The 22,636-nt window shown below is 37.0% G+C and overlaps 1 protein-coding gene across 1 annotated transcript in view; it reads right to left on the reverse strand.

The window, feature by feature from the left end:
* LOC126831858 (calcitonin receptor) overlaps positions 1 to 14,711 on the reverse strand; it is a 186,889-nt gene extending 172,178 nt beyond the window's left edge. Inside the window, exon 1 of the mRNA XM_050562495.1 lies at positions 14,643 to 14,711. The gene's annotated coding sequence lies outside the window, so the exon portion shown is untranslated. The remainder of the gene's footprint in view (positions 1 to 14,642) is intronic.
* Positions 14,712 to 22,636: the final 7,925 nt, after the last annotated feature.

Here is a 22,636-nt window from a genome sequence, read left to right on the forward strand (position 1 = left end):
TGCCGTAAACTTATCAAAGACGTCAAATCAATAGCGGACCATTATTTTTCCATCGCACCCCCACTGAATAGAGATAGAGTAGTGAATTCATAAGGTGATTATTTAGTGAATAAGAAAAGAGCTTTGAATTAATAAGGTGATTACTTACTGCTAATTAGAGTAATAGTATTACACACAATAACTGAGAAGACAGGCGAGACTAAAGGTCTTGTTATTATTGCTCGAACAATGATGTCATACCATGTATGACCCGAATCGATATTTCTTTGTCTGTATCATTATATATAAGAACCGCCGAACTATAGACTATGAACTGCTAACTATGGATATGATTTATATAAAGACATAATGACGTGTTATTCAAAAGTTTCGCTCTTAATATAAATATTATACAAAAACATAATGAGATTCCATTCAAAGATTTGTCCTGACTGTTAGAACTGCCATTGGATTATATACATCATAAGAATAGACGTGTTTTTCCAGTCTCTGTTGTTTAATTGTGTATGTCTGAGATCCCGCTACTTGAAATAAAAAGTTGTAGATAATAAGAGTTAATAAGACAGAAAATACAATAGTACCATTAGTCATACTCTAGACAAAAGTATAATGAATTTTGTAGCCATGCCCCCCCCCCCCCCATTTCCTGTGCAAAGTTTTATGCTTTACTCAAGACGTGAACGTTTTATATGCTTAGCCGCTCTACTAAGTAATTGGGTAAACGAATGGAGAAAGGTTAATACAATGACACCATTAGTGAAGGTTCTGGAAATAAAAGAAGCCTTTCTGGTGTTCCTGGCTCCGTTATTAAGAGTAGAGAAATACACGCGACGGCGACAAAAACTAACTAAAATAATACCAGGTACGAACAATTAAAACCATTAGACAAAATTCGAAGTCCTAACAAAAACGGTATAGGCAAAAAGTGTTATCAGCAAATGGACTGTTCACCGTGTAGAAAGTACGAGGGATGGCTGAAAAGTTCTTAGCCTATCTGCGCAAGACCTGTACAAAGTCAATTGTTTCCATTCATTTTTTTTACGTGGTCCCCTTCGAGGTGTACACACTTTTGCCAACGATGTTGCAAGGCCTGGGTGCCGGTCAGAAAGATATTTGTTTCACAGCCACCCTAAAAAATTCGTTCACAACTTACATGACGTCATTAATACTAGGACAATGACTGAATTGTGATGAATCCAGGTCTTATCCATGCTTACAAATCTTCTTCAAAACGGCGAAAATGTCACAGGACGTCAGGAATCTGATTCGTTTCTGATCAGCAGTCAAGAGCTTTGGAACCCATCTTGCAGAAACTTTTGTTATTCCTATCTCGTTGGCGATAATGTGCTCAACCCTCTCATGTGAGATGCCTCCAACATTGGCAATATGTCGCGTAATCAATCGTAGATCAGTCACCACCACGTCATGCAGCCAGGTACTGTTTTCTTGAATGGCTGCTGTTGTTGGCCTTCCAGGACGTGGGTCATCGTCAAGGATATCTCTGCCAAGCTTAAATTCCGCAGCCCACGTCTTTACTGTGGAAATGGAAGGGGCGTCATCCCCAAAAGTGTTAGGGTCAGAGCTCACATCGGCTTTCAATTTTTTTTCTGCCAAAATGGATGATAATTATTTAAGATACAAAAATTGTTCATATTTTTTTTCTGCCAAAAATGTGTGATAAAATAGACAACATGTAACACTTTTATTTCTCAGGTGGCCCTATTATTTAACAATTACCGATATAATTACAATATGCAACAACTTAAAAAATCCGTTATTACATAATATATTAGCCCTGTTTTGAGACGATGTACTAAGATCACATTTTATTTTTGGTGACTTTAGTCTCTTTGCACACGTATTGCACAATATATTTCCAGTATTTACACGTCAGTTCTCATCCAAGGATAGCCAATTTTCTATAACTTTATGTTTTGCGTGTACAATAGGCCTATTGTTATTTTCAGGTGCTGTAAAGGTATCAGAATCTGAATGATATAAATTTGTAAGAGATTCTTACAATCTGGCAGCGGTGATATGTGAAGCAAATGGCGGACTGTTTACTGGAGAATCGTCGCTATTCGACTCGTACTTACTTCTCCGACCAATGGTGATAATATAATTTGAAATAAATATATCCGATTAGGCACGCTTGTATGTTTTACATGACGTATGTAGTAATATTAAGCGATATTCAACTATCAAAATATTTAATTCTCTTCGGCAAGAATGGTCAGCCATAATGACTTGAGATAGGCTTTACGTATACCATTGGCAATTATCAATCAACTAATCATTAATCCGAGACAATTGGTAAGTATTACTCATTGACACGAACCGGATTATCGGCGAGTTGAGTAATTTATAGTATGTCGCTACGTGATTGACGCTCAGTGTAATTGTTAATCTAGGATATGTACGATCAGAATTTTAAAATCTTTTCTGCTAGTTCTCTAAAAGAATCGCCAGTACCCAAAAATGTTATGGCCAAAATCAATTTTAATCGGCACTTTCATGTTTTTATCGCAAACTGCGACTATGGCGACTAAGAAGTGGGCCCAACTTGGGGTTAATCCTTTCAGTAGCAGGTACTTGCAAACTGCTCTTTAACCAGTTTTGTCCATTCCTTATGATTTCAGTGGGTAGGTTCACAAGATGGACTGGTACGAAGACAATAATTACACTACAGTTGGAGTTCTTATATCTATGTTGGTGGCAAAAGTTTGTTTCAACCCAATTCTTTTCAGGCTTAGAACATTTTAGTCAGTCGACGTATTATATAATCGTATCTATAACAAGTCATCTCTGAATTCTGTAACATTAACTGTCATTATTTAATATATGGGTTTAATCAAAGGCACTTCTTTGAGTGGTATTTATTAATTGAACAGTAACACACCAAAACCTCTCTATTGTATAACAATTACCGGTTTAATAACATGCAATCATTAGCCATTAGCCCATTAGTTCAATCATAGTTGTTTAACTTAGGTTCTCATTATGTTACACCTTTTAAGTATTGTGTAAATCGGACTTTATACATATTTCTAAATTTTCTATTCTTTATTCATATATTTTTATCATTGCATTATCCAATTCCAGCCTGATTAAAACACAGATTCTATTTCGTTTCGTTTTTTTATAGTTCAAAATTTCGTTTTACTTGTTTTTACCAGGAAGAGTTGTTATATAACTCGCGTTCTGGGTGATGTCAAGGATTAGTCGTTGAAATGGTCTATTTACAGCGGGTACTTGGTGTGCGATGCACCGAATTATGAATATCCTACTAGAAACATCAACGCTGACTGCTTAATCAAATGTCTGACGTCATAGGCCAAAAGCCGCTCGTATGACACCTGACGCGACCTCCCACTACAACTGGTCAGATCTTCGTGTAGTAGATGCCATCGAAAGTATAAAAAACAAAACATATTGACTGTGATTTCTTAGTCATACTGATTACCCGGGTCTTCATTAGCCCAGTCGGGGCAGACCAGTAGGACGTTAAATCCCATTTCATTTCATTTTCATACTGATTAGTACTCGCCCATCTTTACTTCTGTGATCTATGGCTTTTTAAATGTAATCATTTAGGACTTCCTTTTTTTACTGTATATACTTACTGTTAATTACTGATCTCTAATAGCTCATTATATCAAAGACAGCCCTTGGCTATGTAGAAGTAGAGTGATCGGATATATGAAATTAGCCTAACTATATAGTCACCAATCGATTACATATACCAAGTACAGACTTTCCCACTGTTTGCTGCTAAATTTGATAAATGGATTAAACAGGAGACCGAGTTAACGATGTAGTGTATTATTATCGTACACGGGGCTTCGTTTTTTTTTCGCCCCCTCCGACTAGACACTGTCCCTTGTCAGTCGCTCTCTCACACCTAACTATAATAAAATACCACGTGTTAGTCCCAAAACAACCATTCAGTTTAAATCCTAACCATTTCGTTCAATGATTGAGGCGACCCTTTATTATGAAAGAAATCACGCCCCTGTTAATGGTGGGTAAAATGAATTTTTATTTCAATAATTCGCATCCGCGTAAGGATATTTGGGAATCGGAATGGTATCGGAGGACCCGGGGAAACTCACGAGGTTGGACAGGTGATCGACTCTGCTCCTTGTCACGTACAAGCTGAAAATCAATGACAGACCATATGATCTAAAGCACACGTGCTAAATCATTCGGCCTTACAACACCCTTAAAGTATGAAGGGGAGGGGTGGGGCGGGGAATGCAAAAATGTCAAGAAAAAATCAAGCTATTATAAATATCACAAAAGTTGCGTAGCAAGGGGTTACCTACACAAGAGAGAGAAATTGGTTTAACGTCCACTCGACACAAACTATGTCATTTTGGGACTAACATATGGTTCAATTGTATTTCAATAATTCGCTTGCGCGTAGGGGTCTTTAGCAGTGGGAGGAAACCGGAGTACCCGAAGAAAACCCACGAGGTTGGACAGGCGACCCTACTCCTATAGTCACGTACAACCGGGAAATCGAAACCACGCCAGTTGACTCAATGACAGACCTTATGATACAGCACGCACGTGCTAACCATTCGGCCATCTCCAGCCCCCCTACCTACAAACACTTTAGCTAAGGCGTTAAAAGATATATTATTGCTTCGGTAGTTTTCTCCGATAGAAAAATAGTCGAATAGATAGATCACGTTTAAATCAGATTGTGTGCCATATTTGATCAAATCCATCGCCTTGTTCTGTCAAATGACTAGTTTTACAAAGTATTTTTAGGGGTTTTATGTAGTTGAATGAACGCTTTTGAAAAATACCTTCCTCTAAATAACTCGACGCTTGTATAGAATTATTGATGACATTTATTTCCTTTGTGAGATTAATAAGGAAGCTTTAATACTTGCAGGGTTGTATGTAGGTAACACTCCCGCAACGTAATTCAAAGTAAACACATTTATCATTCATTCACATGATCTTAATCAACAACACCAACTGTTTAAAGAACTTGTTTATTTCAACAGTTCTCTATAGCAACAAATATTTCATACACACACAAAAAAATGACCAACATAAAACTCAATGATAGATCCATTTTGTTACAAAAAAAACTCTCCTCTAAATCAAATAAAAGTCGATAATAAGACAAAAGTTATAGATCGAAACAAACACACCTACGGCTATTCTGATTATTCCACGGCTGCCAATAGTTCCAAAAACTACTCCAACAGTTTCATCAAAGTATCCGATTCAAATGAATGATAAAATTCCATCAAAGGGGGGTAATTTGCCAACCCATTATATCATCAATATATTGAATAATATGTTTAAATAGGTCTATGTTTTATAACCTCCCATTGATTAAGATATCTTATTCGACCAAGGGGGGCATTAGATCGATCAATAAGACTCGTTTGTCTGTTAAAACAGACAGTTTTATATAGTTTTGGGAGATCACCTTCGTCCAAATCAAAGTTCATTTACATAGATGTTTTCGTTTCAATTCTCTGATCACCCTTGTAAATGACAACGTCTTGAAATTTAAATCTCTAAAATAGCACTTTGTTCAGTAATTACACAGATATGGTAAACTGAACAGTTGCCAATATTGGAATCCTCTATAAAGGACATGGCCAAAACAATCCAGCGCCACCTATATCCTGCATTACAATCTTTTGATGGACCACATGAATCCCGGCCAAGAGATTGTTGACCAGGAATAACACGGGTATAGTCATGAACCGGAAGTAACAGAACTCCGAAACCGGAAGTGGTAGGCCTTGGCCACCACGCTTATGTTACTCCCCGGTCCGAGCTACCCCTTAACACAAAATTTCAGACTCTGGACAGCCCTAGTGTAGCCGTCAACCGTGAACAGACAGACAAGCAAATAAACAAACGACAGTCAGAATATTAATATAAATTGATATTTCCATTGAACAAATTATTTTAGTGTAGATAGAGATATTATTGACACGACTTTAACATAGATCAGAAATCTACGAATAAATTACAAAAATATCTAATATACCATCAATCTGGATGTTTTTTAGACTCCATGACGGATCTTATGACCGAATCCACACAATTTAAACCATTCGGTACCCCCCGCCCCCTTCCCGTTTTTAGATATATAGCATTGTTACATCTATAAAATATGATTAAACAAGCAGCCGGATGCGACTCACTAATCTACAATCATTCAACACACTTCTATATAAAGACCAAAATGTAATCGCCACGAATTTGCTTTATACCTAAGTGGTGGAAATACATCAATTGAGTCATCTGAATGCATAGTGAGTGATGAAATAGTTAACAAACATGTCGGAGTAGGCCACAAATAGATCGTCATTTCCGGAAATTGAGAAATATCAGGCACGCGATTATGACGATGCCAAACGACTTTACATGAATATGCGGCGATTATATATTGACAAATATTAGAGACGCACAAATGAATAATCGGATTATATGTTTAAAGATAGGTTGCCAGACAACGAAACATACCCCCGCAGCAGCATTGTCATCCGCGCAGTCAACAAGGATTGTCGAATATTTTTTCTTTTGTCAGTATGAAAACATTTATAGCACACTAAACTCTGATTAAGAGATACAGCCCATTCAGTAATTATCAGAAAACAATAGAATTGGCTTGGCTTCTAGTTCTGCCATATGTCAACCTTAGTATACATAACATTTAATATCATGAATTTAGCTGTTCAAGTTATATCTCCTGAAACATGTAACCTCATTAGCGATATATCAGTTTGTGATATTCAAATATGTAACCATTTCCTCGTTAGGATGGATTGGTGTATGCAGAAACCATCTAATGAACGTATCGGAAAAATCTGCCGTAATATTAAAGGCATAAACAGATCGGTATTTATTGAAGACCTGAAATCCTCAGACCTACTAAATGATCCACCGAGTGACGTTAACGATTTATGTGAATTATACAATAAGACTCTTTCAGATTTGTTAAATAAGCATCCACCTGCGACGACTAAGGATATCATTATCAGACCAGGTACTAAATGGTATGATAATGTGATCGAAGAAGTTAAGCTCAGAAGAAGAAAAGCTGAAAGACGTTGGCGTACATCACATTTGGAAGTTCAAAGTCAGATTTTTAAGGAGGAAAGGAACAATGTTACGAAACACTTCGAACTGTGAAAGCTCGATATTGTATTGAGAACATTTCTGCCATAAACAAAGATTCTAAGAAATTCTACAGTTTCGTGGAATCGCTGCTGGGTCTAAAGTATAAGTCTAAATTTACTGATTAACAATAGATTGTGATCATACATTACGATAAACAGTCTTTGGGATAAGTTTCAGTCAACCTATCGCCAATCACATAGCACAGAAACCACTCTTGTAAGAGTCTTAAACGACATTAGATCTTCTGTGGATAGGGGCTGTGTAACGGCACTAATTCTATTCTACCTTTCGGTAGCATTTGATACTGTGGATCATCAAATCCTCTTCAGTCGCATCAGAAATGAATTCCTAATAACAGAAAGTGCACATGCTTGGTTTTTGTCCTACCATGAACACCACAGTCAACAGGTTATAATAAATGACGTTAAGTCTGACCCAGATATTCTTAAATGTGGAGTACCCCAGGGATCGGTTCTAGGTCCAGTGTTGTTCTTGCTCTACTCGTCATTTGTGGCTAACATTACATGTATATCCCAACACGGCATTGATCACCTTTCATACGCTGATGATACACAACTTGTATCATCCTTCAAGACAAATCAGCCTACCACTGCTCTTACGAACACATTTCAATTAACAGCTAAATCCCTGTGCAGGCGAGGGGTTGGATGGCTGTGAATGGTTAGCGCGTGCGCGCTGTATTATAATGTCTGTCATTGAATCAATTAGCGTGGTTTCAATTCTCCAGTCGCACGTGACAAAGAGTAGGATCGCCTGTCTAATCTCGTGGATGTTCTCCGAGTCCTCTGGTTACCTCTCACTGATAAAGACCCCTACGTCCAAGCAAACTATTGAAATAAAATTGAACCATGATATTCACGAAATTGTCTAGTTTGTGTAGAGTGGACGTTATACCGCATTTCTCTCTCTTTCCCCCACTGCTAAAGACTCCAACATGCAAGCGAATTATTGAAATAACATTGAACCATATGTTAGTTCCGAAACAATCGTTTTTACTTCAGGAAGCAATGAACAATTGTTAGGCCACCGCGGAATCACTGCGTTTATACAAGCAATGCGCATACGAGAATCAGGTGATAGGTGTTATAGGCCATGCTCGTTTGAATAAATATTGTTTAAAGAATGAGGGTCAAGGATTGTGCTCCTGTTTTGTAAGAAGATCACGTGATATTTTAGCTTCCAAACCATTGCTTCACGATAGATTTCTTTCTGCCGTAAACAAGCAATGGATGTACCATTCCAGGGCGATGAGCAATTCATTTTTGCCGAATATTAGCAACTCGCTGACGACAAAAGGGGATTATTTTCCATGAGTATGGGACCAATTAAAATTCGCTTGCAAATTGATTGAGAAATCGCCTGCGTACGCAAGTCTTTAGATGTTATAAAAACGACCCTTCGCTTAATTGGTGTATTTATTTAAATATTTCACTATAATTTCATTTCGTTTTTGAAAAGTATAAAGAATAATAATTTCCTCCTTTGTAAAGGGCAAAGAAAACCAAGATAGTTAAATATTTAAACCCTCTTTCTTTTTTATTACTAAACGCACAGAGTAATTTATATTGATTTGATACAGATCAGTGTTGCATAAAATTTAATTAAACATAAATAAATGAAGAAACGTGGATGTGAAGTCGTGCGATAATCGTCAAAGAATAAACGCTATAAATACGATGAACATAGAAAATAGATTTAATTAAATTAAAAGCACATTGGAACGAAGTTAGATTGTATTGATGAAAGGGCGTTACTTGTATTAAATAAAAAGAACTGGGAATATGTCCTTAATTTTACTGTACATAACCATTTTGAAATCATGTGGTTCGTATTTGATTTTATTGTCAGATCGTGGTGCTATCCAGACAAATCTGTTTCTGTTTATTTGAATTAGTATGCGTCAATTGTAGAAAAAAAAACAATTAATTTTTCACCATGTTTCCTTTTCATTATTTGAGATCATCTACCCAACGACTGCTTTAAATCAGCGAATGATACGCAGAATTTATCAAATAACCAGCGTATGACTAATATAGCAAATTAATTTGAATTGTCTGGAAGTGATGGTGTTCACTTAAACTAAGGTTAAGTTAGCTTGATCTTCTTGTTGACTCCAAACTTTCCAATTAGCTGCCTTAATTGACACTTTACCGTTAAGACATGGTGTAACCCGTGATTCCAATACGTTGGTCATTTCGTTTCCAGCTGTTCATTACAAGACTTAAATACGAAACGACAGACAAAGTCCAGCTCCAGGTACGAACAGTGGCTTCTTATTGATCAGTATCCCCTGGCCGTATATTAACAACTACCATTAATTCATTATTACATTAAACGTGTCATTAGTGCTTTCCTAAGTCAGTTGAAGAGGAGGAAAGTCCGATAGTAACTCCTACCACCTCGGGTTACAAACAAACCAGTTATAAATTCAGATCATGAAATGAAATGAGATTAAACGTCTTACTTTTCTGCACTGACTGGGATAATGATTTAATGAAGACGGGCTTACGCCATACAACGTGCCTGGATACAAATATAAATCTGCCCGGACAGCGGAGCTATGGCCTACTCTTATATCGAATTCGTCTCATAGATACGTTATGCCCCGTGTTAATGACACGTGTACAGAGCATCTTGACAAATTTGAGGTTTATAAATGTATCTATGGTTCTGTAGTTTACAAAATATAACTAAAGTGCTACTAAAGTGTACCTCCAGGAGTCCAGTGTTAGTCCGGCGTTGTTGTTGTTGTTCTTAGTGTTTAAAGTCCGCTTCCACTGAGGGTGATATCGCAGACAAGTTGTCTTATTTTCATTTTTATTATATTAGCGCAAGCGTAGGGGTCTTTCCTGTGGGAGGTTACATGAGTACCCATAGTAAACCCACGAGGTTAAGAAGGCACCCCTATCTCCAAGCCACATACGCTTACACCAGCGATCGCAACCAAAACCTCAAGCCAGAGGTGACCGGTCAGCTAGAGGTCGAAGCGTGACACTCTAGAACAAGGCTCCCCAAAAAGCTCAATGTAAAATTTCTCTCAAAACAGGACAATTAGTGCAACAGAAAGTGCGGAGAAAGTTCTGTACTCGGACTATTTTCTAGGTGCTGTAGTCTCGCATCGGAATAGCAGGGAACGAGTTAGCGGCCGTCTAATTTTAAAAATTGTCTGGGGGAGCCATTGCTAAGCAAAATTTGTTGTACCTAGCAATGACTACCCACTTGATTTGATGTTTTATTTTTATTGCGTGCAATGTCTGTGAAATTTGTGCCTTGTCTGCAGGTTTGTCTTATCGGTATTATCTGCGTGTAGTGCGGTCCTCCTGCACTTACTATTAACACCAAGATAACCAAATGGCGAAGTAGATTCATAGCTATAGATCTGTGTTGAATTTAAGGAACGTAGTAATACTAATGAAAATCCTATATACCAAATGGACAATCGATACGATTATGCAAATTTTACTACTACTATCGCACGTATTCAAGCTTATAACGATTTACACATTATCGTCATATAATATAATGTTTCCCCCATCGTAATTAAATTGTTAATTGATCGTCATTATCGTTTCCCCATCGTAATTAAATCATAAATTGAACTAACAGGCCAGATTTCGGATAACTATAAACATTCTTGATTTATAGTCACATATATGGTGATGGAATGAAATATTAATTCTTATTTCCGTGAACATATAGCTAAGACCCGTTTTCCATTTACGTATTTCCGTCGGCGAAAACGTCAGTCTAATGGAACTGTTTCTATGTAACCCACAAAAAAGCGCGCAGAAACGTGGACATGGAAACCGGCCTTAAGAAGGCACCTTTCTACAAATGCAGAGAGAAAAAGTAGTAACTAGAGCTATATGCACAGAGTCACACCAGATGGTTTCATGTCTCTGGTGGAGAGAGTTCAGCCCACGAAATTTGGAAGAAAGTTGGAGCCGGGCAAAGAGACAATAATGAACGTTAAATCAATGAGGAAATCAATGGTGGTCTGCCTCCACATATAGACTGGTAATTATCCCCCCAGATGTCATGATAGACAAATGTCGTTCGTCTATTTCTATCAATTCTCCCATCTCCACCCTCTTTCGTGTCAAAGAATGCTTGAATGTACATTTCCTGTAAGGGTTAAGAGAATATTTATAATTTTGAGGTCAATCTGATTAAAACACAGATCCTATTTCGTTTCGTTTTTTATAGTTCAAAATTTGGTTTTACTTGTCACGTAACGTAGGCCATCGAAAGTATAAAAAGTGTAAAAAAGAAACAAACGAAATATAGATCTGTATTTTAATCAGGTTGTGTTGTGGTGGAACTGTCGGGAAATAGAGGGACATCAATTAGCGAGATGACGTCATAATGTATAGATTCCTTGAAACCTAGCATTATAATAATCCTAATGTTACTATTTATTTATATAATCCAGTATTGTGGCGTGGAGGTTTGGTGAAGCCCCAGTGCCATCTCCTGGAAATTACATTAAAGGAGCTAAATCTCTGTTCTTTGGCATCTAGAAATGGACACAAATGGGCCGCAACGCATAAAATAATGTAATATGAATGTATGTAAACTGATTTACATTCAATCGTTTCTGGATTTACTGTAATTTCAGTTATGTTCAACGAAATACGCGATGGACAGCGGTAGTATTCTCCAGTGGGATATGGTTAGCCTCGTTGATTGAGTCATTGCATTACAAATGGCACTCAAAAGCATTCTGGCACGCGATACGTGTACCAATTTTAAATTTTTTTTATTTTGTTTTAATTATTGGATATCAGAAGCCAATCTTTTCACGGTAAGATAACAACATCAATGTTTATTTATATTGAAATGTCGCAGACTGAGGATGATATGGAGTTATAGGCTTGTCTCCTTTAAATATACAATATGGGAGATTAGATAAAGAGCTGGCAGTTCTCAGTATAATAGTTCCGAACTAGATAATGTAAAGGGAATTTGCTAAAAATTTCAGTTAAATTAATCGATTCTGAAACGAGAATTTAGCTTTTGAATGTTAGGCTTAGTCTCAGTCATCATTACTAAAGTAGGTACGATAAAAACATAGTCTCGATTATCCACTTTTTGATTTTATCATCAATGGACGTTGAGTAGCAGATCGGATTCTAATCCAATAAATATAGCAGGCTAGCGATGACATCGAGAGTTGATTATGGTCTGGATAAGTTAATTAATGTCTAATTGATAATTTATATAACATTTTAGGCCTAAAGAAAGACCTGCAATAGGCAGATTTAGCTCTTGCATAATGTATGTTTAAGTAAATATTGTTTTATTGATTTATGCGAGAATAATAAGTAATTTGGGCAGTGACGTGTAGAGGTTAGGTGATTCCCGGGGCTAAGCCCTTGATTACATGACCCCCCCCCCCACCAAGTACATTTTAAATATGTAACAACTGATGAAATAAACGTATTATTCAAATTAAGTAGAGTACAACAAACTTAAAGAGTTAATAATTTCAAATTTCACAAAATTTGGAGTTTTAACTTTACTCTTCGACTGGATGCCAACATCTCAATTGAATGGATGCCTGGGGTCGTTGCGCCTTACGTACCCCGCCCCTTTTTGCATGCCACTGTCTAAGTCCCTCTTTACAGCGATATATTTGTTGACCATTTCACCAAGAAATGTATTTTCGTTAACCCTATTTCATCCGCCAGTATTTTCTAAGATCTGAATATATCAAGACGTACATCTGTATTGGTTTTATTTAACCGCAGAGAAGATGATTATTTCGCTCCATATAAATGTTTTTTTTCCAAATAGCTAAATTCAATAGCATACACGAATCTAATATATTTTCATTATTTATGGATATAGAATATAAAAGCCACGGGGGCATTCTGATTGTATAAATGTATAAATTCGAATATTGATGACGATTAAGAAGAATTGTTGATGCAAAATTTATTCCATAAAGAAAGATTTATAAGTCTACACAGGAAATGATCCCCGAGCTTCGCTTTTAAAAAGAACCTATAGATACCAATACTTAATACCAGATCTACTGCCATTATTTGATATCTTACCCAATCCTTAACCCTTTTATATCACATCCCGGTGTGGTTTATACAATGTGGATATTTCAATCACTCCGACTTCCAAATAAAACGAGTTTATAGTCAAATGAGACACATTACATACGCAATTGGTCACCGGTGATTTCAGCAAGCGAGTATTCATCGAATAGTTGAAAGTAATTTTATTAATGGTGTTCATTCATTGGGAGTTTTCTTTATCGTTCACAGACATAAGAAACAATCCACCAAAGTGGAACTTTGAGACACATTCAATAGTTCAAGAGAGAAGGACGGAGTCGTTAAATTCTGGTATTCATTTTGCACTAAGACCAGTGTACATTTGTGGTAGATATATTACTATAATGACGTCATCGCTGATGTGGGGGCGGGGGGGGGGGGGTTAAATCTCTAAGCGTATTATTTCTTGTCTCTACATTTCATTAATTCCGAACTAAAAATATGTTCTTAGTCGAATGTGTATTGTACACGACATCTACCACTAAAATATAAAGAATATATAAAGAGAACAATAAACCGATTTCTCTGTTATTATAACCCTGTGAAGGTGTTTGTTATTATAACACTGCAAAGGTGTTAATATAACACTGCGAAGGTGTTTGTATAACACTGCAAAGGTATTTGTTATTCTGACACTGTAAAGGTGTTTGTTATTATACTACTGTAAAGGTGTTAATTAAAGGTGTGATGGTGTTTATTAATATAACACCACTGTAAAGGTGTTTATATATCACTGAAAAGGTATTTGTTTTACATTGTAAAGGTGTTTTTGTTATAACAATGTAAAGGTGTTTGTTGGGGAGAGGGGTTTACTATAGGCTATGCCTGTTTCCCAATCCCTATTCAGATACAAATCTGAATAAAAACAAATTAAAACACTGTAAAGTTGTTTGTTAATATAACACTGTAAATGTATATGTTATCACATTACTGTAAATGTGTTTCTGGTCGATGCAACAATAGAGAGGAAAGACAATTAATTAGTATTTGTTTGCAAAATATGCTTACTTCAAACGTTTTATCAACTTAAAATAAAAATAAACACGAATCCTGAATCAGTGTGCTGTGGGGTAAATTTTACCTGGTTAGCGGTGCTACGGCCTACTCATATTTCAATTTGACAAGGGATTTTTTACGTGCAGGCCAATGTATACACGGAAACTCTGTTTTTCGTCCTATCCGAATGACTATACAATATCCTTTTCAGATCATCCGTCCTGCATCACTAGCAAGAGGGGAAACCGCAACGGAAAATACCGAAGAACGTATTCGATAAAACAACGCGTTAAATACATAACGTCTTTGATTTAATGGCGGCATAAACGACGGCCATTAATACTGAAGAGATATTTACGTTAAAATGTTTTGTCATGGATTTAACTATTGGCTTACCTTGGATTTCAGAGTTAAATCAAATTTCGATAATCTCGTCAATAAATCCCCTCAGCCGACACTCTTATCACAAAACTGACAATAACTAATAATATTGATATATTTAAATTTCAAAGACTCCTGTATAACAATCCGCTTATGGTGTTGACAGATGGCGCCATTCAAATTAATAATGTATATAAAATTTTAATGATTTTATAGTCGACTAGTCTATATTCATTATTTTCTATACTTATATATGAATTGTTATTGGATATTCAATCTATGATTGCGAATAAAATAAACTGTTGCTGAATTAGATAACAAAAATCAATTTTCAGTGGCAATTAATATCAACTTATAGTTAATTTAATACGTGTATATTTATAATAATGATTGTAAACGCATGCTTCATCACCAAGGAACACTCGATGACAATCAACACGCGCTCCTCCAGGTTCATATAGCGGATTGTTTTCTTTTCATCTGACCACTGTGGGTATGTATATACTAATTTTCTTTATATAGCAATAAAGGGTTTTGCTATGACATCTGTGGTGTTCTGCAATTGTTTTGAGTTGAAAGTTTTACAGTGTCAGTTAGACTGTTTACAGCGTGACCTCTAACCCTACTATTATCCTTGGGGTTGGATGGCCGAATGGTTACCGTGTGCTCGTTGTATCATAAGGTCTGTCATTGTGTCAAGTGGCGTGGTTTCGATTACCTGCTTGTACGCGACAAGGAGTAGGGTCGCCTGTCCAACCTCGTGAGGGTTTTTCTGGGTTCTCCGGTTTCCTCCAACTGCTAAAGACCTCTATGCGCATGCGAATTATTGAATTAAAATTGAACCATGTGTTAGTCCCGAAATGACCTAGTTTGTGTCGAGTGCAAGTTAAATCTCTCTCTCTCTCTCTCTCTCTCTCTCTCTTATTATGTCGACAACATCTTGGTAAAAAGAAGTATATTATCATGCAATTGTACATTACTGTGGGGTAACTGATATTAGTTAAAAGTCCTTTTTCTTCTAAATATACTGAAAGTTGATCGTATGTGTATAATGGAAAAAAGAAAAGTCTCTTTAGCTGGCCACAGAGGGTACACGACGGATTGTGGAGCAGCAAATTGGGTGGTATATTCCATGAGAGTATAGTGTTCCCACTCTTACATATATTTCCCCATTAACTAATTTGTGCCACTTTAAGAGATGATATCTGCCCCCTTTGAATTCTTTCAAAGGACCTCACCTACAACGGCATGGCTACTTCCCGTGTATGGTGACTAAATAATGTTTACCCACTTACTTTCGTCACTGGACACCGGAAACACTCGAGGTTACTCAAGTGAGTCATAAGATCTTATGGGATAATCTTCTAGAGTCATATGAGTATTGTTATGTTCATTGATCATATTCTAGGTATACCGCTATAAAGTAACCAGTATTTATATCAAAGGGTGTATAGGTTTATGCATTCGGTCAAAAGCACATATTAATGTACATGCAATAGGAAAGTATATACTGTCATTGAGTCGACTGGCGTGGTTTCGAATCCCCGGTTGTACGTGACAAGGAGTAGGGTCGCCTGTCCAACCTTGTGGGTTTTCTGCGGGTCCTCCGGTTTCCCCCTACTGCTAAAGAGCCCTACGCGCAAGCGAATTATGTAAATAAAATTAAACCATATGTTAGTCCCGAAATGACCTAGTTTGTGTTGAGTGGACGTTAAACCCCATCTCTCTCTCTCTCTGAAAGTATATATACACTAATTCAAATTAAAAAAGTATTTCGTAATTTCCAATGTTCGGGGGAATATATGAGCAGTCCAAATTGAATGACAGCCGTTTGCGCCTGGTAAGTCAAATCTATACGTTTATCTCTTGACATTTTGTCATTTCTAGATCCCAATATTCTACGTTCCTCGTGACTATTCAGTTGTGTATAATTTGTTTTGCAATATATCTAGCTTATTATTCCTTCACAATCAACCCAGAGTTTAATTCGTTTAAAAATTTTGCACGAGCAGTAGTGAGTAGTGAGTGTTTGATTGTAAAAGACAATGTGTTGCAAATGGTACTCCATAGAACAACATTTACAGCATAAAACGTACACATTCTATACCAACCCTCACAAAATTCGTGGCATATATAGGCGACTGCTGATTGCATCCATTTCACGAGGACATCCAATTAAAGAGTGAAATTAAAACTATTTTTTTTAATGAATTTGAAATTATCGTTAACGTTTTGCACAAGCTCTACTTAATTTAAATAAAACGTTTTTTTCATCCGCGTTCACATACTTTAAATACTTCAAAAGTTTTCCTTTCTGTCATTTCTCAATACTAGGCCCATACTGTACCCAGCGCTCCATCTACGTCATACTTCGAGAGGCGGAGCTAGCTGTAGACAGGCAGCCTAAGTTTGGGATGTACTATACTTCTCAGGTTGGCCCTTACACGCCCTACACGCTACTGCCCAAAATTCTTACTATTCTTACATAAATCAATAAACCAATCTATATAAAATATAAAATCAAGGATTTTGGTATCACTTACCAACACTTGACAACGGAAGTAATCACGGATTTCCATTTTGACATTTCTGTTTTCATCAATTTTTAGAACCCTCCATGTGGATAATTTAAATTCTATATGCTAAAAGAAGTAACAGTTCTTGCAAAAACAGGCCATTGACCTATAATATTAAGATCTGGTCCCTAAACTGTCGATGTCTGATACAATAAATAAAGCAATAGAAAAAACTGCTTATATCCATAAGTTGAGGATTGATTTATCTTTTAATATCACAAATAACACGCAATGTACATAACATAATAATGTGAACACTTGTATAGCGGTAACTCCATACTATAATTGCTCATGGGGTAGGAGGAGGCGGGGGCACTTAATTTCTGTTTTGTAAATTAGAGATGGAATCTATGGACACACCACCAAGAAGGGATAGGATTAATTAAGGAAGGAAGGAACAAATGTACTTGCTGCAGATGTTAGATAAATCTCTAATCCGAGAGATATTTGTCAGGTAAAAGTAAAATTATGCTTTAAAGTAGCTAAGTTTCTAACTAAATATCTTCCAAAGTCGTCAAAATTGAAAACAAGAATTATTTGTCAATTTAAATCAACCAGTAAAAGATGGGCTTCTGATATCCAATATTTTAGACAAAATAAACATTTTACCATTGGTACACGAATCGTGCACAATAATGCGTTTCAACGCCATTTGTAACAAGGGGCTCGAAGAACGAGGCTAGACATATTCCACAAGTCATGTCATATTCTTATCTGGACAGCATGCGCAATAAATACTATCGGTGTAGACTGGAATAACCAGACGCTAGAGGTTGCCATTCAATTGAGACTTCTGGCGTTTTTCACCGAACATAACTGATTTGAAATTGGAGTAAAAACTGAAACGATTGAATTTAAATCAGTTTATATACATTCATATTACCTTACCATATTCGTTGCGACCCATTTGTGTCAATTTCTAGGTCCCAAATATTAGCGATTTAGCTCCTTTAAACTGTGAATCTATTCAAACACGTGTTTGTACAACACATGGTTCTGTTAAATTTTCAAAGTTTCTTTCAATCATCTTTAATCATCTTGCCGCAATCTATGTACACTGTTATTGTTCGGACCGGTTGTGGCAGCCATTTTGGATGCCTGAACAATGTCCCTGCTATGGTTGTGAAGTGCATCAAATCTATCCTACGATATTAGACACAATAATAAAACGGCTAATTACAACTGAATACAACTCATAGAAACCCCATTAATTCAAACAGATAAAAATATTTTGTAATTTAGAATATCCATACAGCGATCACCAAGCAATTAAAATTTCCATTTCAGCTACTTATTTTTTATTTTTTTTTAAATCGATTCAACTAGTTACGAGAATCGGTTCAACAGTGATATTATCTGTATTATAAGCATAATAGGAGAATCGGAGAATGGCTAATATAAGGTCAAATTTAACCGTTTGGACGATTCTAAATTCCTCATTCGAAACGATGTGTAGGGGTTACGTTAAGCCGGGAAGGAGGATGGGGTGGATTGGATAAACATAAACAAGTATGATGGTACTATTTAGACCAGAAATCAAGTATAATTGAAGTCTGTGTCACTACAGGCCCGGGACTGTACAGCACACTGGACGCTTACGGCTGCCCCCCTCCCCGGATCCATTCATTTGATTTGATAATTTGTTTATTTGGTGCAATGTCTATTTTCTGTCTTGTCCGCCGGTTTATCTTGTAGATTTTTGTTTTGCGTGTAGTGCGGTCCTCCTGCACTTACTATTAGAATTGTGACGTCATATCAAAGGATGCCAAGTTTTATATTGATCGTACATGTAAAATTGGCGGAGCTCTAGGCTTTTATCGAAGAGAGTATACCCCAACCCCGCCTCCAGAAGAAAATCAACGCCAACAAAGAAGTATATAAAGTTGTTTTCATGTCCTTGAACGTCATTAATGAAATGACATTAGACGTGGGAGAGGAACAAAAGTTCCACTTATATCATTCATGACTTATTGTGAAGATCAAAAGCAATAATAAATTATATTATAATTGTGAAAACATGTTTTTAATATCTAGGTAGGGCATTACTCGTTTGTCTCATTAAATTATACAGCTTTTAGAAATCGTATTTCAAAAGATAACTCGTTATTATTGTCAATTGATTTTCAAATTAGGTAAACACTATTAAGATGGGATATATCAACATCACCTTTGAACTTGTTGTTACAACATGTATTATATTATATTTCACTTAAATGTACATAATAGATTCATTTCAAACAGAGGAAGGGGACTAATGGGGTTTACCTTCAACAAAAGCTTTGGAAAACAACACGATTTGCTATCTGTAGCGGTGGAGAGAGGGAGAAATGGGGCTTAACATCCACTCGACACAAACTAGGTCATTTCGGGACTAACATATGGTTCAATTTTATTTTAATAATTCGCTTGCGCGTAGGGGTCTTTAGCAGTGGGAGGACCGGGAGAAAACCCAAAAGGTTGGACTGTCGACCCTACCCCTTGTCACGTACAACCGGGGAATCGAAACCACGCCAGTTGACTCAATGACAGACCTTATGGTACAGCGCGCACGCTCTAACCATTCGGCCACCCAACTCTCCTATCTGTAGCGGACCGGAAGTGGCTGCGACAAGGATCAATCACTAAAATTTTCTCGATTAAGATCAATTTGAAATCCCTAAAGTTGTACATTTCTAACATTTGTATTGTAGTGTGTGTATGTGCGGGGTGGGGGGGTATTAAAATATCAAGCTACATGCCCACAGCCAGCCATGGTAGAGTCACGTTAAACACCTAGTTTAACTTGGGAATACCCTCACTAGAGTATGTGTGTTTACCTCATGATCCTTCCAACCAAAAATCATGAATATTATCAATCCCTGATCGAAAATCGTCGATTCCAGACCAAAACGTCAACAAGAATTGACATAAAAAGGGAAAAAACAAGAGAAAGAAAGGATTATCTATAAATAGCCGGGCAAGGAAACGGCAGTCCCGTTCCTATAAACTACTGTTATTGGTATTCTATTCAAACTTTCAACTTTCTCCACGAGGCTTCCTATGGATTATTTTCTGTACCGTCCGTAAAATAACAGATGTAGCACGGTTGGTAGAAATGAACACCATAGCGTTTTTTTTAAATATATATACATGCATCCGGTTTACTTATTTCTGTCTAATATCCGGTGCAAATTGTCTGCCAAACACGCACACGAATCAATTATTATGTACAGAACACGCGGGGGTTATACATTTATTTTTCACTTTTTAATCACTGAATTAAACTTCTTCAGTTCATATTTCTGTGGGTGTCATGGTGGAACAGTGAGTAAGGTGCTGGTTTTCTAACTGGAGGGCCCGGGTTCAGTCCCGGTGTTCCCCGAGTAAGTATCTCTAGATTTTCAAGCGTGATTGTCCCTTGTCAGTTGTGTTGGTAGGTCGGCCTGGCAAGAACAGGGTCTAATAGTTTGGATGGGACGAAAACCCATAAATAAAATAACCCTTGACGGATGAAAGCAACCCTGGACGCTTCCCTGCAACGATATTGTCTTTACCCAAAAGCTGGACTAAGCCTATTTTGTGGCCTCTTCTGGCAAGTTTCTTACGAAACAGAGAGAGAGCAAAATGGGTTTAATGTCCACTCGGCACAAACTAGGTCATTTCGGGACTCAGGAAGTAGATGTAAAACCCTAGCAACGAACGGACGGGTTAGAATGTTAGGCCGGTTGGTGCATCACGTTAAGGCGCATTTAGGGACTAAGGAAGTGGCGTAAAACCCTAGGAACGAACGAACGGGTTAGAAACTTAGGCCGGTTTGTGCAGGGCGTTAAGGCGCATTTCATTTCGTTTCATTTCAAATTTCTACAAACGTAAATATCTTAGTAGCCATTGTCCAAAATTAAATTCTAGCAAGACGATTGGGCTTCTGAAATACAAGTCATTGTTTCAGTAAGCTATAACCTTTCTAGAACGCCAGATCTCACTTCTCATATATATGAGTAACTAAAAATAATTTCGTCATGTGCGATCGCTGTATTTGAATCAAATCTTTAATGGAGAGAGAGAGAGAGATAGAGAGAGAGAGAGAGAGAGAGAGCGGAGGAGGGGGTAACGTCCACTCGACACAAACTAGGTCATTTCGGGACAAACATATGGTTCAATTTTAGTTCAATAATTCGCTTGCGCGGAAGGGGGTCTTTAGCAGCGGAGGGAAACCGGAGGTACCGGAGAAAACCCACGAGGTTGGACAGGCGACCCTACTCCTTGTCAAGTACAACCGGGGAATTGAAACTACGCCAGTTGACTCAATGACAGACCCTATGATACAGCGCGCACGTACTAACAATTCGGCCATCCAACCCCCTCTAGTTGATTAGGAAAGTTCACCTAGGTACGTTGAATATAAGGTAAACCATCTCAATGAATTGTCTCTTTAATGTAGTACGTAATCTGGTTATATCTGTATACTCATATCATGGTAATATTTAAAACAAAACATCTGGTTAAATCTATATACTCATATTATGGTAATATTTAAAACAAAACATCTGGTAACTGTTTAATTATACTTGCAAATAAATACTTCCAACATAGTTTTATGAAGAGCACGAATTTTAATTTAAAAATAGAAAATCCGCGTGATGTATTACATTTTATTTAATACCCCACTTTGCTGGATCCCAACTACATGTGCTCATGACGGTGACCCAATTAGGACTTTATCTTTCACCGGGTTTTATTTCGTGTTGATGGTTTGGTATTTCGTAATTAGACTATTAGATAAACGAATGTAGTGCCTCTATCTATAGCAATTCTCACTTGTAAGATATACGAGTTTTAATCCGCGTTGATGGTTTGGTATTTTGTAATTGGACTGTTAAATAGACGAATGTAGTGCCTCTGTTTATAGCAATTCTCACTTTTCCCCCCTTTTTGGCATGGCATTTTTGTTGCCTTTTGGTCTAAAATCGAAGAAGTGTGTTTGAAGTGTCATTTTCTTCCAGTTTTCAGAAGGATCAGGAAATAAACAAATTATATTAGAGTTATCGCCCACTAAAATGACGTAAACGCCTATAGACGTTTGACCAGGCCTAAAAAGGAATCTAAGCAGCCAACCCCTTCTATATTTTTCACAAATGATAGTAACATGTTGGGCTCTTTGTGGTTATAAAGGTTAAAATCATCGGAAATGTTTGAGGCCAAGAGATGTGACGGATTTAACATTGACGTCAACGGGGTCATAAAGACCAGTCTATGTCCACTTATGGTACATGTAGACATTTTAAAATGTTGTGTAATAAAATTAAACACTAGCAGTAGATAAGGTAAACAGTATAATTAAATTTAAAATGAGCTCGCACGAGACGGAATAATCGTGCTATGGGACACCGCGCGTCTTTATTAACCAATTACCAGATTAATTAAAAATAATAGATGTCATTGGTGTGTCTATTT

Source organism: Patella vulgata, chromosome 9, assembly GCF_932274485.2.
Source record: "Patella vulgata chromosome 9, xgPatVulg1.2, whole genome shotgun sequence".
NCBI classification, from domain to species: Eukaryota; Metazoa; Mollusca; class Gastropoda; family Patellidae; genus Patella; species Patella vulgata.